The sequence below is a fragment of the Neomonachus schauinslandi genome, chromosome 2, assembly GCF_002201575.2.
Source record: "Neomonachus schauinslandi chromosome 2, ASM220157v2, whole genome shotgun sequence".
NCBI lineage: Eukaryota > Metazoa > Chordata > Mammalia > Carnivora > Phocidae > Neomonachus > Neomonachus schauinslandi.
Genome location: NC_058404.1, coordinates 58,284,472 through 58,304,219, shown reverse-complemented (window position 1 = coordinate 58,304,219; position 19,748 = coordinate 58,284,472).

The following is a 19,748-nucleotide window of genomic DNA, read 5'->3' as shown; positions in this document are numbered from 1 at the left end:
GAGGGCTGAGACGTGAGTAATTTTGACACGGGTTTCCAAGATTACTAAAGAGAAATCATTGTGAACCATTTCTTTGCCCATGGACTGCCAAGGAGAGTGACGGGAGAGCTACCTTCTAGCGTAACTGGTTTCTTTTGTAGTCTCGTGCACTTTATGTTAATGAATCTAAAAACATAATTTTAGGAAGGGCCCATAGGCTTCCCCAGACTGCCTGACAGGTCTGTAAGCCAAGAAAGTTTCCGAGCTGCTGAAAAGAAATGAAGCATTTTGTGCAACAGTGGCAAAAGGAAAACAGTAATTAAAATAATAGGAGAAACAAAAACTGTAATAGTTTGGGTTTAGTGCTGATCGGTCCTCTCTTTCCCCAGTGCATGGGGGTGAGGCTGGAGCTGGAAGGACAGCCTGTCTGATGTCTGCTTTCATGGGAACTCTCACCCATCCTCACGAAGGAGATTGGGCATAGCACCACGTGATGCTGGGAACCACCCTCTTGGAGCTGTCGGATTTAGTTATGGCTAAAAATGACCATATTTCCCCCAAAAGAAGCAAGTCCTAGTATTTGTCAGATTGAAGCAGGCAAGCTGTCATGATTTTTTTTCTCTGACCAAATTTTACTTTTATTGCTTTGTTAAAACGTACCCCAAACATTGGTAATATCAACATACTTCATTAAATGCTTTTATTTGAAAAGTAAGACATTTCCTTATGCCAGTCCTGTGATACATTTTTTCACCTTAAATTTGCAAATTGGAAACAGGCCCAAATATCAGTGCGTCTTGGGTAGCCTTACATAGTTCAGACTAGCTCTAATAGTTGATTTCCAACTTGCTCCGTGCCCTTTTTTCCACAGCCCTCCAGAATGAATGCAGGGTCAGACATGGTCATGTTTTCAGAGCCACCTTAGTATTCATCCAAGGAACTTCTAAAGTTATACAGACTGCTCAGGAGTAAAGGCAGTTTTCCTCCAAGTGAGGAAATTGCAAATAATGAAAATCTGTTTAAAAGTTATTTAAAATAAAAATAAGATGTTAGTTATACTTAATGAAAACAGTCACGAAGTGTTATCATTTGCAATGTACTATTAAAAACTGCTGAAAGCCTTAACTCTTAGTGGGTTAAAAACGGAGAAACCTCGCCTTTTTTTTATGTTTCAGGATGAGGACGAGGAAGAAACTCAGCTTCATGTGGCTGAAAAATCCTTGTGTATTCTAATATTGCCACTTGCATATTTTCAGTGCCGTCTCTCCCTAGACTTTAAAGGCAGGGTAAAAAGTCCCTGATTTGGAAATCTGACTTGAGTTTCATTTTTGCAGCTGCTCAGCCTGAAAACCTTAGACTCTTCCTTGAATTTTCTTTCGCTTGCACCCCACATCCAAGTTGTCAGCAAATCCTGTCCTCTTTAGCCTCAAAATATATCCATGCTCTGCATTTCTCACCACCTCCTCTGAGAACATCCATCCGTCCTGCCACCATCTCTCACCTGGAGGACCTTCAAACTACGGGCCTTCAGGCTGCTCTTCTGTTTCATCCCTTGCTCCACGGTAGTAGATTATTTCAAACACCTTGGACAGAATGTAAGTCAGGTTGAGTGACTCCTCCATTCAGAACTCTCCAGTGGCTTCCCATCTCGCTCAGAGACTCACACTCACTAGAGAAGCCCTTCTCAAGGCGTACCGGGCCCTGTAGTCTGCCCCTGTTGGCTCTCCAGCCTCAGCTCCCACGACTCTCCTCCACTCTGTCTGCTCCACTTGCTGTACCTTATCTCCAAAGCCTAGATCAGTGGCTGGCACATAGTAGGTGCTGAATCAATTTGGATAAATCCATGGTAATAACCCAGATATATTCTGGGCTCATATTGTCTTCTGAAATCCAAAGCAAATTGGCTTAAATCTTCCACTTTGTGTTGAGCTCCGAAGTCCTGGGAGACTTACATTTCTTTTTCACTTCTACTGGCTCTGAGTTGCTATTCCTCTGAATTCCCCATTTCCATTCTTCATTCTGCTTTCCCTTTTCCTACTTCCTATTGGCCTGTTGGGTATGGTTCAGATCCTTCACTCCCTGAAGTTCTGTGTATAGCCACCTTTTAGAGATTCAGAATAGTGGAGGAGATGAAAATACCTAAAATTAAATTACAGGACAACACATGAAATTAAGTTTTAAGTGTCTGTTTTCTTAAAAGTCATTATTTTCTGCACTGGGAAGTTAAGATGGTTTCATGTGCTCAAGCATCAGTCTCCCTACGTTTCCTTGGTTCTACTTTCTTCCCTTTGCAAGGATCTTTTCTCTGTACTGCATTCTCTCTCTCTCTTTTTTTCTTTTTTTAAAGAGAGAGAGAAAGAGACAGAGACAGAGACAGAGAGCAGGGATGGGGAGGGGCAGAGAAAGAGGGAGAGAATCTTAAGCAGGCTCCGTGCCCAGCGTGGAGCCTGATGCGGGGCTCAATCCCCCTGAAATCACGACCTGAGCCTAAATCCAGAGTTAGACATTTAACCGACTGAGCCCCCCTGGGGGCCCTGCCAAGGTACTGCATTCTATTTTAGGACATCTGACTATCAGGACATGATTTCATTATTTTTTTAAATTGAATTTATTTTATTTTTATTTATTTTTAGAGATTTTTATTTATTTATTTGACAGAGAGAGAGAGAGAGTGAATAAGTAGGCAGAGTGGCAGGCAGAGGGAGAGGGAGAAGCAGACTCCCCGCTGAGCAGGGAACCCGATGCCAGGCTCCATCCTGGGACCCTGAGATCATGACCTGAGTGAAGGCAGATGCTTAACAGACTGAGCCACCCAGGTGCCCCAGGACATGCTTTCATTATTGAGCCAAAATCCATCTCATAGAATTTTTACCCATTTATGGATAAAATTAATTTTCCTAATCTGTGGGGTCCGTTTAGAACAAATAGCAGCACCTTTGCAGTGTTACTCTGTCTTCAAGGGCTCTATGAAGATATTGAAATTCTGTATGTGCTTAACTAAACATGATTTTCTTAAAAATAAAACCATTCTTCCATACTGGGAAGTTGTATTCATTTTGGAAAAAAATATACTTTAGATGGATCAGGCTGCAATTTTAAGCTCATGGGGCACATTACAGGCTGCAGTTTTTGATAACATAGATTTTTAAAAATACTCCCATCACTGATCTCTAGATACAGTAAAAACTTTGGATATGTTTTGAATAGTCCAACATACATTTTATAAAATAGAAAAATAGTATACATGATATTTGAATTTATGAAGTTTATTGTTAAAACTTAGAAAAGTTACACCATAAACTGCATGAAATACCATATTTTGTTGGGAGAAACTTTTTATGAGGCTTAGTGTGCAGTTTCTCCAGAGCCTACACAAGACTGGCCTCCTCCTAGAGGACCAGCTATTCATTTATGTGCATCAGGTAGAGAAACTTAAGTAAAACAACGTAGGCAGCTTCACTCCAATTCTTGGCATTAAGCAAAGCTGATGATTAATGAACTACAATGGTAATTGGCTCTTGGTTACAGTTGCCTTGGACACTCAAGAAATGAGACTATAATGGATGGAAATATCTCAGTAGTTCAACTAGTGCTTATTCACTGAGGGATTAAGGTGACCTGACATGCTAGGATAAGCCTGGTTATATAAAATTGCATATGCTGTTTTTAGCTCTCCTTTGCATGGCAGTAATTTTTTTTTCATTAAAATTCTTAGAGTTAGGAAGTATGCCAAAGAGAGAACATTATGAAGCAGACGCTACCAAAAACATTTGAAACCCACCTGTTAGTCAACCTAAGAGAAATAGTTCCTTATTCTTGAAGTGACACTGCCTGATGCTCAGCTGCTGCGAAGCAGCTGTGATGTTACATTCCGTCAGGCCCCAGCCTTGTAGAGGTCTGTGCAGGAGGCCAACAATCACTGTCCATGACCATTTTACAGATACACCGAGTGCCTCCTAGAGAAAGCATGTCTTTTTTCTTATTAAATTCTGCCAGCTTTGCACTTGGATTTGCCCCCGCTCCGATTTTAAGGTTCCTATACATTCAGATTTGTCATTTTAGTCTTAAATCTTGCCAATATCTGACCAGATCATGTCCACCCACTTGTGTTAGCTTCAAGGACTAGTTTTCCACAAGCCTCTGCTCTTTTTTCTGGCTTCCAACCAGAGATTTCAGGCCTGCGTAGTCTGGGGATGTGGTCGTAAGCAAGAGAGCACTCTCTCCACATAGATAGACCAGTGGGAGAAAGGTTTGCAAGGATCGACATCTGGATTATTTTTGGAAGAATAAGATGTAGGTCAGCATGGCGTGAGGCATATGGATGCATACAGTGCAGTGGACGGCACCGTATTGTCGGGGGCTTAAATGCCACTCAAAAGAGTTGGCAGTATTTCTCAGCTGAGGCTTTCAAGTAGGACAGTGAGACACGATCAGACCTTCAAGTGTTCTAGGAAGACAGCTCTTGTGTTAGTGCAAAGGACTTCAGGGGGAGGGAAGGGCTTGGAAGAGGCACTGAATGTTTTCATCAGTTCATGCCAAGGTCAAGAGTTTTTAAATTAGGGAAAAGGCATATGATGGATGAGAAGATGAATCGAAGAGCTATTTCTGTGGTAGAATAGGTAGGCTTGACAACATAACAGAGAAAATGAGAAAATGTGAAGAGCTGAAGCTAGCCCAGAGTCTTCTAGCTTGTGGGGCCAGGAATGATAATAAGGTGAGGTGTGCAGCACCTGAGGAGCTGCTAAAAATGTTTGAGGTTTGGATGTGTTGAGTTTGAAGGACAATTGAGTCATTTCTCTGTTAATTCATGTTCAGCTAGCAGGGAGAATTTAGGGATGTGGCCAGGGATGAAAGACATAGAGGAGGCAGTAATCTTAGTAGGAATTGTTTTCTCCAGTGTGAGCAAACTGGTCACTCCTTGGAAGGCAGGCCCGAGCTTTGTTCACTTATGTGCTCCCAGCCTCTAGCACAGTGATTGGCAGGAACATTACACTGAATAAATGTTGAGTGAAATGTGTCATTTTTACCATCCCCCCCTCTTATTTCTTTTTTTCCAGTTCTCTACCGATTACTTCAAAGAAATACTAACCTTAAATATTTCACTATTATTTTCCTCTCCCTAAGTTGGAAGATACTGGAGGAAGAGGAGATTGGATGATATTTCCAATGCCATGGTTAAGAGTATTCTAGATCTCTGATTTTCAGTCTTTTTAAAGCTAGCTTTGTTTTTCCTCATATTATGATTAATCTCTTCCTCAAAGGCTCAGAGTTTATCATACATAGGTCCTTCAACTAAAATTAATTTTATTGTTTGGTTGAATGCCATAGCAACACATTGAAAATAAAACCAGAAATATTCAGTTATATAATATTAGAAAAGATTGGGTTTCAACAAAACATGTAGCCCTTCTAAAATAGAGACATGGTTAAGATAGTAAGATAGGTTACATATAAAACCAGGTCTTTGTTAGTAGAGTAGTTAAAGAAATATTTTTGAAATTATGATTTTCTTTTAACAGTTGAAATGACATGGTGGAAAAGTTTGGCTTCATCATGAGTTTTAGCCTAATTGTTCTGTAGCCCAAATTTATTAATTTGAAATTTTGTAGTGGTGATGAGAAGGGGTGCAGTGAAGATCTAAGAACTTTCATTGCTTCTTGACTCTGTTATTTGCATGTTGTCTCTCTGTGTTTTTAGAAATTCCCAATGATATTTTTTTTCCTGAAATAAGATTTTTATCTCTAAAGTCAGCTTTTAAGAGCTTTGATTGAAAAAAAAAAATGGCATCTGGTATCATGTGATACAATAATTATAATGTGAATTCCCAACCACTTGTAAACTCCTTGAAGAAAGGAACTGAGTCTTTATATGTGTGTATTGATGTGTATGTGTGTTACAGCATTTATGTCAAACAGAGGATATTTATGTAATACATATGAAATATACACATGCTGAGAGTAGGTGAGAAAATGAGTGGTTTTGAAGAGTGATTGTATAGTGATTATATGCAGCCTATTTTCAGAGACACATACTACATTACATTGGTTTCAGGAAGCAACATTATTTCTTTTTTTTTTTAAAGATTTTTATTTATTTATTTGGCAGAGAGAGGCACAGCGAGAGAAGGAACACAAGCAGGGGGAGTGAGAGAGGGAGGAGCAGGCTTCCCGCAGAGCAGGGAGCCCGATGCGGGGCTCGATCCCGGGACCCTGGGATCATGACCTGAGCCGAAGGCAGACACTTAACGGCTGAGCCACCCAGGTGCCCCAGCATCATTATTTCTTAATATAGCTCTTAAACCAACGACTTTCAAAGTTGTTCAGGAGGACACCACTGGTATAGCTTGTTTCCTATCATTTCAATCCGAGAATAACATGGCATTTCCAAACTGGCAGACCGAAGTTAGAGAACGCCTATTAACTCTATTCTTGATGCCTCCAGTGAGTGAATCTAAGATGCAGAAAACTCACAATGTCTTTTCGTTTTGCATTTTCCTTTCTATCCTAAGCCCAATGTCACACAGTAGGGAAATCTGAGCATTGATAGTCTCTCTCTCTGAGCATAAGCTGCACCAGTATTCCCCCTCCCCCACCCAGGAATACTAGTCAGGACTGTCACATTCCCTGGGGGCTCTGACTGCCTCAGGATAGATACATCCCTACGTAAGCAAGGAAAGCACCCCACGCCTGGGAGTCATATTCCACAAGGCCTAGTAACTCCTTGCTTTCTAAACGTTTCAGACACAAAGATGTGAGATTCAGCAGAGCGCTGTCCCTTGCTGGTCTTTCTCATTTCTCTGCTCTTCCTTCCCTGTGGCTGCCTCGGAGAAAAACATGAAACCTTCCAGACTGTTTCTAATTGCATAATCCCAGGTGGGCAAAAACTGCTTCTCTCTCCAACTAATGATCAGTTTATGATCTAAGGAGGAGGGTTGGCAGTCCTGGCTATTTTTGCCTTGTCAGTGCTGGTACAGATGCTGAGTTCATCCTGGTAGCTGTCCAGAGAGGTGTCTCCCTAAGGCACGTGATAGAGACAGACTTGGACTGTTTTCTGAGGACCAATCTGGAAGTTTTTCTTTCCCCCCAAGGCCTTAGTGTATAGCACCAACATTACCTATTGAGTCTTTTAAAAGGGAAAGAACCTCTTTTGCATAGAGTGAGCTCCATTTCCCCCATTGTGTTTCCTACCCTCAGGTTAACATGGTGCCCTCCTTCACTGCCTCGCCCCTGGGCCTGCTGCCACACTGTGTGCTGGCCCCCTGCCCACACCCTCTTCCTGGCTCAGGCACAGAAGGTCAACCTGACCCCCAGCATGGAAACAAATTAGTTTCTGATGGAAAAGGATTTGATTCCGATGCTGAATTCCTGAATTTTCCATCAGTCACCCAACCATAGCTCTGGCACTCCGCAGAGGTCCCTGAAGGAGACAAAATGATCTGAGGATACTCCAGCCAAGGAGGCCTCTTTACCACGAGGCACGACTCTGGCTGCACACCTCGGTCGTCCTGGTGCACAGACCTCACGAGGACTGGCCGGGTTCCTCTGGCCTCTCATGTAAGCCTCCGCTTCTGAGAAGCCTAGGGCCTCTGATCCTGATGCTGCACAATCCTATCACTCGGAAGATGAAGAAGGGCATGGAAAGATAAACCCATGAAAAGTTCTGTTAGGTGTTCCCAGCTGGTGGCCCCTTCCCTGCGAAGAGCGGCTCAGGGCTGGTCTCCCTGCTTCTGCCACCCCGAGACCAGCTCCCAGGTGGAGAAGCCCCCTCTAAGGGTATGGAGGGCCCAGAGACCGGATGATTCTTTACCTCAGAACTTCCTCTTATTTTCTCTGTATTCTAAAACAACCCCCTTCCTTTTGCAGGGCCCTTGTTGTGTGCTTGGAGCCCTTTCTACCTTGACTACTGTTAGAACTTCTCTTTCTCCTTGAAGGTGGATGAGGTGGGTAGGTAGAGAGAAAGAAAACCACTGACCCGTTCCTGGAAGCCAGTCATTCCAGTCAATATAAGCCAAACAATTCAGTATTTCCCTGTTTTGGTGCATACGCCAGCCACTGACATAGGCCTGGCCCCCTCCTCCTTTTGGAGTTTCATGACCTCAGCTGATCAAGCCTTAGGCCTTTCCCTGGGCTCTCGGTTCCTGAGTGGGTTCTGTGTGTCGGGATTCTCTGAGAGCGGCTGAGTGCCCCTGGGCAGGACTGCCTGTTGTTCCTCTATTCTGGTCTCAGATGTGGTCCTGCCTTGAAGCAGGAGAAGGGGTACAGAGCACTGGTTTTCCATAGGCGGGAGACGGGATGGGTGGGCCACCACTGGATTTCCTTTCCCATCACTTAATTTCTCTGCAGGAATTCACAGCACATCTGGGCCATCACTCAAGCTGTTCCTCTTTCCTTGAATCCTTTTTAGATTTTCAAATTTGACTCATGTCTTTCCAGGCTTTTGTCATTTTGCCTCTTCTAAGAGACTCTGGTCTCTCTTGGAAATCTAGAGATTTACTTCATACTATCTTGGACTTGTGTTCAGTGAGACATACTTGAGTCCTTATGCTAATTCTACCTTCCTATTTTTTTTTTTCCTCTCATACTGGTCAAAGTTATTTTGAATTATTTGCAGAGTTCCAATTAATACACCTGGCCAACACTCCCAATCTGTTCAGTTTGTAATCTAAATGTCATTTGGGGCCCAAGCCACTTCTTAGGGATCTGATTAAATTCAATCAAACCCACTTCCCCAGCCAGTGATAGTCCAGAACTCTTCCTACAATTGCTGAATGTCTGGGGTCATTTCCTCATTCCCTAGATAAATGCTGTTTTGGTTCTTCTGCTTCTCACTTTGGTTTAGAGCAAGGACTGGCAAACTATGACCGTGACCTGCAAGTCGAATTTGGCCTACTGCCTATTTTTGTAATCCCCCTTGAATTAAGATGGATATTGTATTTTTATATGGTTGAAAAAAATGGGGAGTAAATATTTTGTGAAACATGCAAATTATATGAAATTCAAATGTCAGTGTCCTAAAATAAAGTTTTACTAGGATGGATATGAGCCACACCCATTCATTCACGTATTGTTTATGGCATGATGTAAGGGCAGAGTTGAGTTGCTGGACACAGACCATGTGACGCACGAAGGCTGAAATACTTGTCATTTGGCCCTAGGAGAAGACAGTTTTCTGATCTCTTGTGTAGAGGCAAAGACCAGCCTTTCAGTTTTCCCACAAGAGATTCCCTCCCACCCAGGCTTTAATAACTTTAGTGAATTATTATGATTATGATTTGGGGAGAAGTTACACTGCAGGTGCACTCCTTTACTTTTTTCTTTGATCCACACCCTGTGCCTTATTTTCCCTTTTCTACCTGACCGTCTCCCTGTCTGGAGTAACTGGCAAATTTCTCTCCCTATCTCACAAAGCTCAGTTTCACCTAAAACATTGTCTCTTGGAGTGTCACCAGCATTCCCAGGCACAGGTACCTTCAACGAGGACACCTTTTCAACCGTTAAGAGAATTGCGTTTCCCATCTTCCTATCCATTTTTTTTTGTGTGTGACCTTAAACAAAAAGCATCGTCTCATTGATGGTGTATCAGCTGCTTTACTCTACTCTTTGCTTTAAGATTTGTTAAAATATTTGAGAAACAATATAGCTGATAACTAGAGTAAAAAACTGAAATCTATATGTTAAGTTTGCCAAGAAGCATGGAGCAAGTTGTGGGGTGGGAGGTGGAGGATGGTGGGGCCCGGACGGATAATGATTCACTCATTGGTGGGTAGTGGTAGTTGTTCACTTAAGATCAGGATGCACGTTTCCTGACCCCCATTATTCCACGCTAGCTCCCCACGCTTCTTTTAACTTATTTTTCCTAGCAAAGAATAATTAAAGCAAATAAACAAATAAGCAAACTCTAAATGTCACATATTTAATCTGGCAGAGCCGCATTGTCCAAAATTAACAATCGTGCCATGGTGCTGAGCGTAGAAAGTTATTCCGGAGAGAATTACAGGTGAATTACTTGAGATGGCGCTCGCACTCCTGCGCGGACAGACAGGTAGACCGAGTGCCCCTCCTGAGCTTCCTTTGTTAAATAGCACAGCACCCAAGACAATTAGCTGTACTGGACCGTAAAAGAAATAATTATTTCACCTCCTAGAATATTCCGCTCTTCCTATTTTCCCACCTCATCACTAATTTAAGATAACTTGATGGCATTTAAGTAGGAGAAAAGAATTTGTATGTAAATGAGGGAAAGGGCAAAAATTGACTATTAAAGTCCTTTGGATTCTAGAAAGCTTCAAGTTTGATTAAGAAACCATGACTTTACAAAAGTGTTTAAGAATATCTGGAGATGTTTTTTCTATTAAATTACTTTATTTGGAGAATAATAACGTGATTCTTATTCTAGAGTAAAATGAATTCTGCAGCAGCTTTGTAATAAAAAAGCAACAAGGTGAAAAGTGTCTGAAAACTTTGCCTGCCTGAACTATACAGAGCATCATAACCAAATACATCAGGGGGTAGAGACATTTCTGCCAATTCCTTCTTATTTTTAATCTTTCTGACATGATGTATACGTATATGATGTGTGCGTGTCTCTACATACACGTGCAGTAATAAAAAGAAAATCTTTTATTATTATTATTATAAAATAGTAAAATTATGATCTGCTTCACAGAGATATTTTGGAGATTCAAAATCATATAAACAAATTACATGGTTAAAATCATTCATGTTAATGCTTATTACTTGAAGGTAGTCACCAGTCATCTCTAAGAAGATGCAAGGTACCTTATAATTTTAAACAACTATAGAATCAGATCTTTACAAAAGGACACAGCAGAGACATCAGTTCAATGGTGAAGAAATAGGGAGGGCGATTTCATGGCCTCAAACCAGACAGGCTCTTAGAACATCACTGATGTCCTTTTTTGTTAGGAAGGAAGGGGAGAGTACATGGGAGAGCTTAAGTTGATCAGTAGTTACAAACACTTGATACTGTGCTTACACAATTCTGTGTTAGGTTTTTAAACATCTAAGAATACCAAGTAAATGTATCAATACTTATTTGGCAAAGAAGAGAGAGGGAGAATGGGTGTATACACATGGGGAAAATGAGCTCTGCATTAAGTTTTCCAGCATTGCATGGCAAGTTGAGAGACATTTAATAAAATTAAAATGGAATAAAATGTGACTCTTCTAACTACTTTTGGTAATGCTGCTATTGTCAATCAACTTTGACCTTGATTTAAGAGCAGATTGTCTAGGTGTTCTCTTGTTGGGAAAAAAATTTTTCTCATGAATTTGTTCACTGAAGCTTTTGATAAATCAGAGGGTTGGTTATAAGATATATTAAATACTCTCTTTGAAATCATTTTGCTTTATTCAATACATTGTACCAATTTTGTATAAATTCTAGACTTCAACTTGTTAGATCTGTGTATATACCTTTTGTCATTGAGTTTTTGGAGTTATGTTACAGATTTTGTGATTACAATATTACCCTATTCTCCAGAACATGACTGTGAGTCTCAAAGGGAGTTATTAGCTAAATAAGATTTTGAACAAAATTAAAGAGCATGGTACATTATTTTGAGTTGTGGAAGGACTCCTTAGGGCTGTCTGTTAAAGCCTATGAATCCCTTCCCAGGATAATATTTTAAAATGCATACAATAAAATCTATGGGATTAAAGAGGGAATCAATTGTATTAAAATGTTTTTACCATCGGATTAAACAAGTTTGTGATGTAGTAATAGATGTGCTTCTATCTTTATATATGAATTGACAAGATAAATAATTTAAACTATAGACAAGTTAAAGTTCAATGTTATCTTTTAAATATCTATCAGTGTGAAGGCTAACTACTGTGTTGTCCTATGGAGGATTAGGAATTGAAATTGGATCCATCTAGATTTGAAAAACGTTAACATATAAGTTTTCATCTTTTTCCGCATTTGGTCCACAAATGAGTGTAGATGTGGAACGCTGGAAAACAAAGTCGTTGTCTGGGTATCGATATGCAAATACTTGATTTCACTATTAACTGAATAACTCCAAGATGAGGAATTATCCAGTAGTCAGCCAGCTCTGTTCCACAAGCATATTTATTTATTTAAGTTTTTAATGTAAATTCCAGTTAGTTAACATTCAGTGTAGGATTAGATTCAGGTGTTTGATGTAGTGATTCACCATTTACATAAAACACCTGATGCTCGTCACAGCCAGGGCATGGGCATCTTTAAACAGGCAAGTTGGATGCCATCTGGAAGTGGATTTAATAACTACCATGACTGCATATTAGGCATGAGCATAAATAATCTTTTGAGATCTCTGGGACAACCGTAGTGTGATATGAAAGTATCTCTATTTGTGACAAAATGACAGATACCGCTAATACTTCTTTCCTACATTTATAATTGAGTGCAATGCTAAATTTCACTTAAAGGCATTTAAGATAATAAAAGATGTATTTTTTTTTCCAGTCCAAGTTATGGACTCTCTCAGTGCTATCTGTAGGTCCCAGGTTAAGACCCACTAGAATGGAAGCAGAACAATGAGTGGTTATGTAGGATGGAACTATTCATTTCCTTCCTTTTCACTCTAATTTGGAGTGGAAGGATTGTCTTTTTTATGAACATAGATCACATTATAATACACAAAACAAAAGTGGCACAAGCCAGGTCTATTTTACAATGTCCTGCCAGCTCTTGAGGGTGGAGCTTGGGGTGGATATGGCTAAGGAGTGCGGTCCAGACAGGAGGACCTGTCTGGAGGGTTTTTACAGTTATCTACTCACGTTCTTGGTGGAGTCCATGGAGCTAAGCACAGAGCTATGTATATACCTCATGCTGAATCCTAGTTGAAACATGCACAACTCAAAGCCCAAACATCCCTTGAAATTCATAAACACTATTTATGACCTTTATCATAGTGACTCCAATAGTTACAAGGACTCTTGGGAATTCACCAGCTTTGTACGAGTGGTCTGGCTATTGCACACTCACATGGGAAGCAGGCCCGTAGGTTTTAGACATGATGTCAGATTCATGAACAGGGGAGCAGGGGTTGGGAAGTAACGTATCTGTGATCAGGCCCCAAGAAAAAGAGGAGAAGGAAGCTGGAGATTTCTGTGTCATACATTACTTGGTTAAAAAAAAAAGAAGAAGAACTCAGTGATTTTCATTTTGACATGACTCTTTGACTAGACAGTGTCAACATGAGTGGCTCAGGCTGATTCTGTCAAAATTCCATCTTTGTCCCCTTTGCTGTCTTCTAGAATTTTCAGTCAATTCTTTGGTCTTTTGGATGAGGAATTGAATCTTTAATGCCATCTTCTTTCACCTCATTGTTTAATCATTTAATATTCAGGAGATAAATAGTGAACATCTGCCATGTGCACCATTCTAAGCATTATGGATACCACGATGAAGATTTCCTGCTTGCAAGGGGTCTGAATTCAAGTTGGGGATGTACATAGACAATTTCATCTCACTTAACCCCAAGAGACTCTGGCTGGATGCCTTGTTTTGAAGAAGAGAACTAACATTTGCTGTATTTTGATTAGAAGCCTTCATTATTCATTATACAATACCTAATTCTTGAAAGAATCCCGTAATGGGATGGAGTTCCCACAGCATATCTACCAGTAGCCAGTATCTCTGAACAGATTTTTAGACAGACCGAGGGTTGAATCTTACTTCACTGCTTTCTGAATGGATCTTAGTCAAACTGCTTAACCTCCCTGAATACCAGTCTCCCCAATCTAATAAATTAGTGACATTAATAATCTACTTCACAGGGTAAAAATGAAATGAAATAAAGTAGTTTAAAATATTGAGTGTACTGTGAGAACTCAATAAATGTTTCCTTTCTTACATCCTTCCATTTTAAATTAATATTAAGGCAATTGTCTATCTTTCACACATGGCCCTCTCTGGGATAGAGCTCCCGTTAGGGTATGTATCATTGGCAAAGTGTCCAGTGGAAATAAAAGCTTATGATCAATGGTCAGGTCCTGCCTTCACCCTACCAGTGCTCTAGGGACATACAACTACTGCTACATTGGGCATGAAATGATTTAACTGTTATATTCTGTGCGACTGTTAACAGGGGACGTTTAATAGTGTTACATGGGCAGTGTCCTTGCTCTGTGGAAACTGGGAGTTCCTTCTTATTCACTTTCTTAAAAAAGAAAGTTTAATTTTCTTCTTCTCTTCCCTTTTTGGCAGCAGGACGATGCTGATTTCACCAATGAAATAGCTAAGAAGAGCACAAAAGCAGACATTTCAAAGCATTCCAGACCTAAAAGGAAAAGAAGGTCCTGGAATGTTCAGAAGACCCGCCCGAACCAATCCCTCAGACCCTGAGGAAGGAAGAGTCCATATGAACCACACTAAAAGTTAGAATTTATTGTATATCAGTATGTTTAATAAAATTTATTTTGAAAAGTATATTTAAACACTAAAATAAGATAATGTGTATCTGTATTTAAAAATCACGCTGTAGATTTAGCTTGTTTAATACTGTTGCTGGTCCTTCCAATATACACTTTTGTTTACTACTTTCAGATCTTTGAGATGATCTTTATCATTTAAAATAATATGCTTATGCTTTTACTTATGCTTAGGCTTTGTTTCATCACCTATAGATGGCATCTTTCTTTTTAAAAGATTTTATTTATTTGGCAGAGAGAGAGTGCGCACAAGCAGGGGGAACGGCAGGCAGAGGGAGAGGGAGAAGCAGGCTCCCCGCAGAGCAGGGAGCCCGATGTAGGACTCGATCCCAGGACCCTGGGATCATGACCTGAGCCGAAGGCAGATGCTTAACCCACTGAGCCACCCAGGCGCCCCCCCTCTAGATGGCATCTTTAAATACTCTGCCTTATAAATGGGAATTTTACCTTTGTTAACCTTATTTTTATATCTTCTTTCTCTCTTCTACTTTTTAGTTGTTGAAGTCAACCTCACACTTAAAAGGGCAGAGGAGGAGGTTATCAGGCAAAAAAGTCAGGAACAAAGGTTTAAAGAAAATATAATTTTTTAGACTTTTTAGATTTTGTAGTATATTTTCTCTGGCTTTTACTTCTTTGATCACCTATCTCAGGGCTCTCAAACTTTTCTGTGTGTGTATAAGAATTAGCCAGAGTATTTCTTCAATATGTAATTTCTAGCATTCAAACCCTATCTTTGGAGCAGGTATGGAAATCTTCATATTTACCAAGCACTGCAGGCAATTTTGAAGCAGGTTACCCTCAGAGCATACTATACAAAATATCAAATTTCCTTTCCTTGGTCATGACTATCTTTTGGCCCACGATAGCAGAAGATGTCATTCCAAATGTGATCCATGTGCATTCTACATCTAGTGGGCTGGCCAGCTAATCTAGAGACCATACAAAGTCATATGGCCTGGAGTTGCTGGAAATAATTGGAACTCAGTAGATGGAATCTAGGAAATACATTTGTAGTGATGAATAATGTCCCCCATCATGCACCAGTTTATGGCTTGGGTTGGTAGATAGCAGCACTATGTTTCATATACCCTGAAGGAGCTCTTTCAATGAGAACCAGCTGCTTTAGCAAGTGGTTCACCTGGTCTTTGCAGAGATACCTGGAGTGCTCCCCAAGAAGACCGCTCACCTGATCGGTTTACTGAACGCGAACAAAGAAATTGAGGATATTTTCCCTTTAACAGAAGAGATGGTGGAGCTAGTATGTAGCATTCCAGTTACATACTTCCAATACACTCGGAGAGAGGCCACTGGAATCTTCCTTTAATTCTGATGTCACGGCCGAAAGCTTAGAGGCCCATCCATCTCTACTTTTGGACGGCTAAGGGGCACACGATAAGGAGCCTCACTTCCTTTGCATCTAACTTCAGGGACATATGACAGGACATAACAGATATATCCTTGTTGCTGTTCAGCAACACCGAAACCAGTGAGGGTTCAATCAAATCAGGGAAACAGAATGTCTAAGTGGTCTGGATTCAGGTTGTCTCCCACAACGGAAAAAGATGTTGAGGAAGTGAAGGTCCAGAAGAGGGCGCGAGAGGATCAGCTAAAGCATATGAATGGGTCTTCCTGAAGCCCCGGTGTGGGCGGGGGACATGGGGGCAGCCCAGTCTGAGGGTTCCACAGGCAAGAGGCCGGCTCTGATCCTTCTATGGCAGGGCAGAGGAAAGAGCCGACCAGATGAATTGGGTGCCAGGGGTGGGGGTGGTGGACCAGATGTGAGCCCCCAGGAGAGAGGGCTGTTCTGGAGCCGCTTTAAATCCTGTTCAAGAGGACTCTGCAGCAGGGGGCGGACTTCTGAATTTACAGGGACAGAAGGACTGAACATGCCTGCCAGAGGAAAGTGTATTGCTGCTGTCTCTGTAAGTGTAGACAGTTGTTCTCAGGCTAGACTGAAGTACCACACAGGCCAGCCAAGGAAGGGAATCCGCTTTGTTTTTCCCTCCCAGCTGGGGGGTAACTGCAGACACCTGCAATGAGAAACCAGCACCAGATTACACTTGTTCTGCCTTCTACCTTTCTTCTTTCCTCTGCTCTAAACCCAGAGGGACCTAAATCAGAGTCAGAAAACCAGCTGGGAGAAGAAGCAGTGAGGGAGGGAAATAAAAAAGAAGTTCAATATAGCCCCATTATAGCCTTCTGAGCTTGTCATACCTAGGAGGGGCAGGATGATTTCACTTTAAATAAAATTCAGACTTTTAGAAAATTGCACTTGGCTGGGTACATTTATTACTATTCTTATGCTTGAAAGTGAAGGGAAGTCCTCTTATTCTCTAATAGTGATTGAAGATGTGGACTTTATCAGAGATTTCATACAGGGACAGGAAAAGAACTCAGCTCACAGAGTAAGCTCACTTGGCAGTAAGGCAAAGAGTAAAGTTATTTTCTGATTGAGTTGTAAGGGTCTTGATTGTTCAGCTTAGCAGTTACCTGCCTTGGTTAAAAAGAAAAAATCAAGCAGCACATAGTAGGCAAACCAGCTTATCTTGACTTCATTTACTTTAAAGACAAGCAGAAGAAAGGACTTTCTGAGTATTTGGAAGATTTCGCTGAAGGAAGTGGATACGGCTGTGAGTAGTTTTGGAAGTATCAGATATTACAAAATTGAGTCTTGTGGCAGAAGGCAAACTTGTTCAGTGGTGCTGGGGCTACTGCCATGCCTTCAGTCACCTCTTTTTGTACATTTCCCGAAAGTGACTTTGCCTGTTTGAGGCTTGGCTAGGGCGTATGGCAGGAGTCTTTTATTGCTTTGTGGATTTCAAAGAGTCTATTGTTTTGCTGTCGGCATCTTTCTCAGCCTGAAAAGTTCTTGCAGTTGAGTTGAAATGTCTGTTTTCTACTCAAGAAGGTAGAAAATGAGATCACAGGGTAATGTCGCCATTCTAAATTATTTAAATTCCAGTCTCCTTTTGCCTGAATTTATAAACTTCCACATGCTAGTGAACTCTTCAATATAGGGTTGAAAACGATATGGCATATTCAAAATAGGATATAAAATCTTGGACATAAAAATAGGAATAGAAATAAACTGGAAGATGACTTTAAAATAACCTTAATTTCTACTCTACCCCTGGAGGTGATCCTAATTCTTTTTTTAAACCCTAACCATAATCCTCCGAATAATCTCTAGGAAAGGACTGATTCTCATTACTATAAATGTTTTAGTTAGCCTTTATGTTTTTGAATGCAAAGAAATTCTGAGAATGAAGCATTTTGTTGAACTAAAATTGTATTGCTGGTGCTTATAAGCATTGGTTTCTAGTCTTGCACTAAGTATCTCTCCAGGAGTGAATCTAAAGCGACCACGTGAGAAAAATCCTGGAAACTGGTTCACCTGTGTTCAGGGTCCCATGAGAGGAGGGTACTCGCAGGGTTAAAATACTGATAAAGCTGCTTGTGGTATCTCCAGCGTGCAGGTCTACCCTTAAATCCAGACCGAGGAGCTTACCAGGATTTCGTCCAAGAGTATAACCCCAAATTGCCCTAGTCTAGGCTTTTAAAAATGCCCATTTGAAGGAAGCATCTATTAGGAAGCACCGTATTAGGGAAATAATTGACATCAACTCCTCAGCAGGCTTTAAGTTGTGTCCTTGAGTCGGGTTCTATGGCTGAAAAGCAATGTACTTGACCATCAGCTTTGCCCTTTCCAGACGCCCTCCCTGTGCTGCAGTGTAATCGATGTTCTCCATTTTTATGGAGGTTGCAACAAGAGAGAAGCATAGGAAATTTGCTCCTTCATTTAGTCTGACACCGTCTATTACATTATTTAATGAGCCCTATATAAATCCTCATATGAGACATTCTTTTAGAATTTGGTTCTAAGGAAAAAAAAAAATATCTCCCCTGAGGAACTCATTGCTAAATACCTTTCTTTCTGTTATAGGAACTTACTATGATTTATCTGGTTACATTTTATTCTCATGGTTCTGAAATACGACTGCAACTTATCAACCTTTTTTTTTTTTCTTCTTATCAACCTTTTTAACCTATATTTTGTGTGTTGTTTCAAATTACTTTTGAGAAGGGGTAGAAGTTAACAAATAAGTAATCCTCTGTGGTTTGCCTTTTTTTCCTAGTCTTAGAAAACTACATTTTAGGAATGTTTTAATTACCAAGTTATTTTAAAAGTATAACATCAAAAAATATCCTTATTTTGACATGGAAATACCATTACCTATTTCATGCTGCTATTGTGTTGACCATAAGAGATAACATATCTAAAGCACTTAAAACAGATCCTGACCTCCTTACCTAAACAAAATGGTTGAATATATCTTTAATTCATTACTCTCCATATGGCACATAACAATGCACCTTTGCCCAGAGGGCATGTTTATTTTTTTATTTATCCAATTTTGTTATTATGTACAGTTGTTTATCAAAAGTCAAGCCTTCATTATACAATAAGTATACATCTTCACAGAAAAAATAGTGATTGATTTATTTACTGATTTTACAAAACATATCCCCCAACTCATTCATTGTTTTATACTGCTTTTGTCCATTTCAAAGAAGCAATAAACAATATCTAGTCATTATTTTTCTGATATAAAATTGTTTTCTTCTTTTCATAATCAATTGCATTTTTGTCAGCTTTTTGAAAGCAATACTTGCTTTCGTCTTCAAGTTCTTTTATTCTATAGTACTCTTAAAAGAATTTCAAAGGGCATAGAAAACAGCTATCTAAATTGTATAGTGGAACACATTTAACCATCATTAGGTTATTGCTGAAATAGTTTCTAAGGCAACTATTTTCTGGATAAGTAATTCAAGTAACTATGTTTCTGAAATATTAGAATGAAAACTTGTCTTTTTAAAAAAAGATTTCTAGAGAAAGAGAGTGTGGGGGGCAGGAGGAGCAGAGGGAGAGGGAGAGAATTTTAAGCAGAGTCTCTGCTGAGCACGGAGCTGATGCGGGGCTCCATCTCACGACCCATGAGATCATGACCTGAGCTGAAACCAAGAGTCAGATGCTTAACCAACTGGGCCACCCAGGAGCCCCAAACTTGTCTTTTATAAGAGTAATAATTGTTATTTTTCAAATCTGTTGATGAAATATATACTTCCTGGAAAAATTTACCTGTAAGAAAGATAAAATTTCATTAGTAAAGAAAATTTAAAACCATGTGAGTTTAATATCTGCCTCACAGAAGTACCTAGACTGATTTACTAGTGAATTCGTAAGTTTATACTTCCATAAGTTAAAACTGCTTCCGTCTATTGCTCCTTCATGGATATTTTGAGTTCTTAGAACTTAATGACCCTACG